The sequence below is a fragment of the Cucumis melo genome, chromosome 2, assembly GCF_025177605.1.
Source record: "Cucumis melo cultivar AY chromosome 2, USDA_Cmelo_AY_1.0, whole genome shotgun sequence".
Classification (NCBI taxonomy): domain Eukaryota; kingdom Viridiplantae; phylum Streptophyta; class Magnoliopsida; order Cucurbitales; family Cucurbitaceae; genus Cucumis; species Cucumis melo.
The window spans coordinates 16246846-16252845 of record NC_066858.1 but is presented as its reverse complement, the minus strand read 5'-3'; positions in this window follow the sequence as shown (position 1 = coordinate 16252845).

Genomic DNA, 6000 nt, shown 5'->3' with positions numbered 1-6000 from the left:
TGGTATATATATATATATAGAAAGAAGGGTAATAGAGTAAATAAGAAGAAAGAAAAGAAGGATCTGCTGCATCTGCCAAAACCATTGAGTTGATGTAACTAAACACTTTCTCATTTTCCCACCTCCCTCATTCAATCATTACATCACACCCTCCCTCTCTTCCTATTATTTTTATTAACAAAATCATTTCTCTTATCTTATATATACCATTATTATTTATTTGGATAATGTACTTTGATAATAATAATAATAATTATTATTATTATTATGGTAAACATTTAGACTTTTAAAAAGGATTGAAAATTCTGAAAAAGTATAGATCATGAAAAAGGAACTTGGGCAAAAAACGACAATGAAAAATCATTTCATTAATTTTCTTAGAGATAAAGAAAATGGTTGAAAATATGAATGCTAAAATCCAGAAATATTGATGTAACTACACAATATGGATTTTGTGGAAAGATGCCCCCAAACTCACATTTATTTAATTTCCCCCCCTGCCCTAAATTAAAGTACTTTGGTAGACTTGAAAGGGAAAGTCTCTCTCTCTCTCTCTCTTTATAAAAAGAAACAAAAACAAAGAGAGAAATGGGAGGAAGGGATATCCTTTTCTTGTTCTGGCAGCGGCAGATATGATTTGTTATTTAACAATACAAGATGCCTATTCTATTGAGTTGGCATTCCTATTTATTTATATATACATTGATATGTTTTATATATATATATATAATTCACAATTCTAATATTTATAACTGTGTTCCTCCAAAATTACAATATTTACTTAAGCCATTATTAGTGTCAATATTTGTTAGTTGGATTATATTTGGAGGTTGCGAAAGTTGGTTTTATCTTCTTCTTTGAAATAATGGAATTACAAAAAGAAAGAAAGAAAAAGAAAATCCAGAAATGATTAGAATGTGGTTGGGAAGCAAATTAAAGGCTGAAATTACATAATTGGGAGAATGATAAGTGAGAAGAAGAAGAAGAAGAAGAAGAAGAAGAAGAAGAAGAAGGTGGTGGTGGCTAATTGCGCATGCTAAGTAATGAAATTGAGGGTTTTAATTAGTTGATAATTGACTAAATAGATAGATGATAATAATGCCCATTCATTCACTATCCACTCTTTCTAATCTATCAAAACCAAATAAAAAAAATATGATTAATTGATATGCACATAATTATGTGGATGAAAAAACTAATCACAAAGTTTTTTTTCTTTCTTTTGAATTAATGGATTTGGCATTGAGTATTTATAGATCCTTAATTAAAGTTTATGTTAGGAGAAAGTCAAATGGTTCTTTTTAAAAAGACTCCAAATTTTTGTTGCAATATTAATTAAAAAAGGGGTCATTTTCATTATGTGATCTAATATATATATATATATATATATATATATATATATGTATGTGTATGTATATAATAACCATTTCATCGTGTGGTGATGAATTATAATTGCGTTTTTAATTTTACATTTTTAAATTCACTGCCAAATGAATTATATTTAATCATTGAATATCGATTTTAACGGTATGGAATTTATATCGAACAAACCTGTTATATGAGGATTATGCTTACCGATATTGTTATTGGGCAATTTTGGACCAAACATATATTTGACATTTAGAAATGAAAGAATCAAAGAAGAAGCATCATATATGCCCAAAACTGATAACAAAGGCCAAAGTGATCGTAGGAAAAAGAGGCTAACTCAGACAGATTCAAGCCAAGCAACCTAGGTCGAGGTCAACCCTTGCCAAATGTCCAACATGACATGTTTTACTTATACCCTGGCCTAAAGTAAACATTTTAAGTCTATGATATATCCCAAGGAAGACCCTCAATTGAGACTGAGGCTGACCCTAGTCAATCATGAAACTGAGCACACCATTTGGCTCCATTAGTTGTCTAATTATCCTAAGCCAACTCAAAATCCTAGAGAATACCTAGGTCCACTTTCTATATAACTATATATAAATAAATCATTATAACTTCATATAAGGTAACTTTGGAGTCCTAACTCTCAAATTCTTTTTAGCTTTTAACACTCTTTCACCATATGTTGTAGGTATTAGAGTGTGTCTGGCAAGCACCATACCGTTGTGCCTGTTTTATTCTTTTGCTGGCCATATTCTTCTCGTCTTCAAACAAATCCAGTATTATTGGTGTCACATGCAAGTCAAGTATGCTTGGGTACTATTATTATTATTATTATTTTATTGTTATTAAAAGATCAAGAGTATAAAATTTATTGCCTAAACTAATTTTAACATCTGTTGAAATTATATATGAACAGGGACAATATATATCAACAACAATCTTACGGCCAACATCCACCAACATCTATTTGGGTTATGGTTTATTTGAGGTTAAATTTTTTGCTGTTTTAAATCAAAACTTAATTAGTAACCAAAAAGAAAAAGGCCATTATTTATAAGGTTAAAAAATGGAGGGAAAGAGAGAATGATGGGGAAGGATTTGGTGTAATGGAAATTAAAATCATATAATTTAGCAAATCCCAATTTTTGCTCCCCAACCCTTTTTGATCTTTAACCAAAATAAAATAATCTTATAGTATTTTATAATACCATGTCGCCTCCAAAACCCAATTTATTTACATTATTAATTCTAACCAGCAAAGCATTTGAGTTTCAGAATTATAAAATTTATTTATTTATTTATTTATTTATTTATTTATTTATTTATTTTAGTGTAGATATAAAGCAAGAAAATACACATATGAAATTGACTTTTAGAAAAAGGTGGAATTGAATGAAAATTTCATATGGATGGCAATGCCTTAAAACCAAATGCCAATAAATACAACAACTACCCCTTTTTTTTATAAACTGACAAAATTATTCCATTATTATTATTTACCCAGCTTCCAAATATATATCTTCTTTTTCTCAAAAAAAAAAAAAAAAAAAAAAACAATATAAATAAATAAATAAATAAAAAAGTTGGCAGCTTTTTATGGATCATCATTTAAATCGTTTTATATATTATAATAAATGGCTGCACCCAAAATAAAAAGAAAAAGAAATTGCATATTTTGATGAGGAGTTGAGATGAGAGGGTGTGTGGTACGTACATTATGAGCTGCAGGCTTTTGTTGGTTGGATTCTTTTGGTCATTTTCGATAACTCCATCCTTTCTTATGTTCTCCTCTTTGTCCTTTTCCTTCTTCTTCTTCTTCTTCTTCTTCTTCTTCTTCTTCTTATTCATCTTTTTTTTCTTTTTCTTTTTCTTTTTCTTTTTCTTGTTTGAAGTGAAATATATATATATATGATAAAGGCAAAACTCTATTTTTTCCCCTTTTTAAAGTTTCTCTCTTCTATCAAACTCTCTTGTCTAACTAAAGTTAGACACTCAACTTTGTGTTTTTGTAAGGACCTTATCTAATATCTTTTCTCAACTCTGAACTCTCTTCTCACCTTAAAAAAAAAAAAAAGAAAGAAAAGAAAAGAAAATATTAATTACCAAAAGCATTAATGAAGATTTCCATGATAATAGAGGACACTCGATTAGGGTAAACATCATTCCAATACGCATCGTGAAACCTTCCTTGGGAAATGGTTTTTTTTGGATCAAAAATTTACAATGGCAGGTGTCAAAGAGTGGACGACAAAGTTATACAACCGCATACCGAAAAAAAAAAACCCCAGTCCTAAGCCATGGACGATGTTACTATGAAGTTGCATCGACAACTAAATCTAACACACGTTCTTTCTAAAGAAAATAGAAACTTTGTTCATGGATAACAATGTGAGAAATATACGATAAAATTAAAAGGAATAGATATGTATAAGAACAATAGTAGAAGGATTGTAGTTCTTGTTACTAAAGAACACAGCTGACAACATATCATACAACTTCTCGTATCTATATATTATTGCTTGTTTTTGTTTCTTGAATCTACGGTAATTCCTCTTAAAATCTATAGAGATTAGCAGTGGCAGCTGAAGCATTGAAATGATGTTTTTCTTAAACCATATATATATCATGGGTGAAAGTAAATTTAACTACATATCATCTAACACTCTCTCCTCACATGTGGGCTTGAAATACAAAGAGAATGTTTAATAAATGGAAAATGATATTATTTAATTTGGGAAAGAAACAACAATACAAAAGTTTTAACACAAAATCTCTTGAACCAACCTGTTTCTAATATCATCTTAAAGCACAAATTTAATTCAAAAGTTAAGTTAATGAATGAAGGTAAATTTAATCGAATAGTTGACCAAATATTTTTGTAAAGACAAATAACACGTGTGAGACTTGTAGAAAATGGTTTCAATTTTGCAATGTAGAAAGGAGATGGTTAAAGACAATTCTTTGCTTTGGGATGGGTCGGTGGATGCTTTTAATTAATTTTCCTTAAGTGTATTGGAAATGTTTTGAGTTTGTTATCTAGCACACTAAATAACTAGAACGAAATCTTGCTTAAGCCTTCAAAATCTAAATTGTTGTTTATGATTTTGGCTCTAAGGTTTATAAGAGAATGCTATATACACTCTCTAACTCTACTTACACCTTTGAATCTATAATCTAATACACCTTTCTCTCTCACTATAAGTTGCTTTCTTTTTTTGCATGTGAAAAATGAAGATTCAATTAACTTGATGCCTTAAGTTAATACTTGATCAGGAAACAACTAAGAAAACAATTAGTAAAAACTAACAATCAGGATACCAGACATTGGCAACCCAATTCGATGAGTCCTTGATCCTTGATAAGAGATCATATATATTGTTTTATGATATAATTCATGATTACAGAGTTGTGAAACATATAGTACATACATCATCACAAATACTCAACATGTTGTATATAGTGATACTAATATACTAATACATGAACTAGAAGAATGACCATTCATAATCGCCATAATAAAAACAAGAGAAACACTCCCCCTTAATTAGAAGTCACCATACAATAAGTCTGTCAAGCTTCCACTTGATCGTTTATGATCTCTATTAATTAAGGACCTCTTTAAACATAGAACTTAGTTGTTATTGGAGATAACTCATTGCATATCTATCTCTTTCACAGAACGAGAACTTGCTATGATAATATACTTTAAAATACTTCTCAATCTTCACACCCGTCGAGAACAAACCTGAACAGAATAAAAACCAAAACCAACAACACAACAAAATCTGAAAAATAGGACCAAATCCAAAACAACCAACCAAAGTCGAAACAACCCAATCCAAAATAATTAAATAAAAAAAATAAATCTCAATGATCTTTAAATCTAGCTAGCACACTATTAGTGAATCGCATAAATCTCTATTCTTTCCACTCTTATTCTTCCTCTAGCCATTTTCTTAACAAAATGGTACTAGTCAAGTCACTATGACCTTCCCTACTTACTAACCAAATATTCAAAAAAGAAAAAGAAAAAGGATTAGATTGAAGGTGTTAATAGAAAACCTTTGGTGGGTTATAGAGAAAAGTTAGGTTTAAAACGAAAGGAGACAAGAGATGACCCAAGTTGTCTGAAATGTATTGGGACAAAGTTTTGGGGTGGATGGCTCCTTGTGGGCACCCATTGTTGGGTCAACTAAAGCATATTTCCCCACTTAAACCTCACAAACAAACTCTTACATAGACACCATTGTTCCCATGTGCACAAATTTAAGAGCAACATTCCAAAACAACAAACTTCCTTTCTGTTTTTCCCTCTCTCTCTTTCTAATTTCTTCCCCCATGATCATGTTTTTGAAACAAACATAGAGGCTTGTAAGAGAGGGAGAGGGCACACACATACATACACAAATTCTATGATTTCCTTCAATGTACAAACATGAGAAGGATATATAAGATATTTCAAACCCTAATTGGTCTTGTGTTTTTGAATCACAACTTTAAATATGTCGTGTGCATATCGATCAAAGACATCAACATTATCCAATCGTCGTTTTTGTTTCTTTGCTCACAATTTAATTATAATCATCTTATATCTTATGTTGATACATGATGTTGTTTATTTTG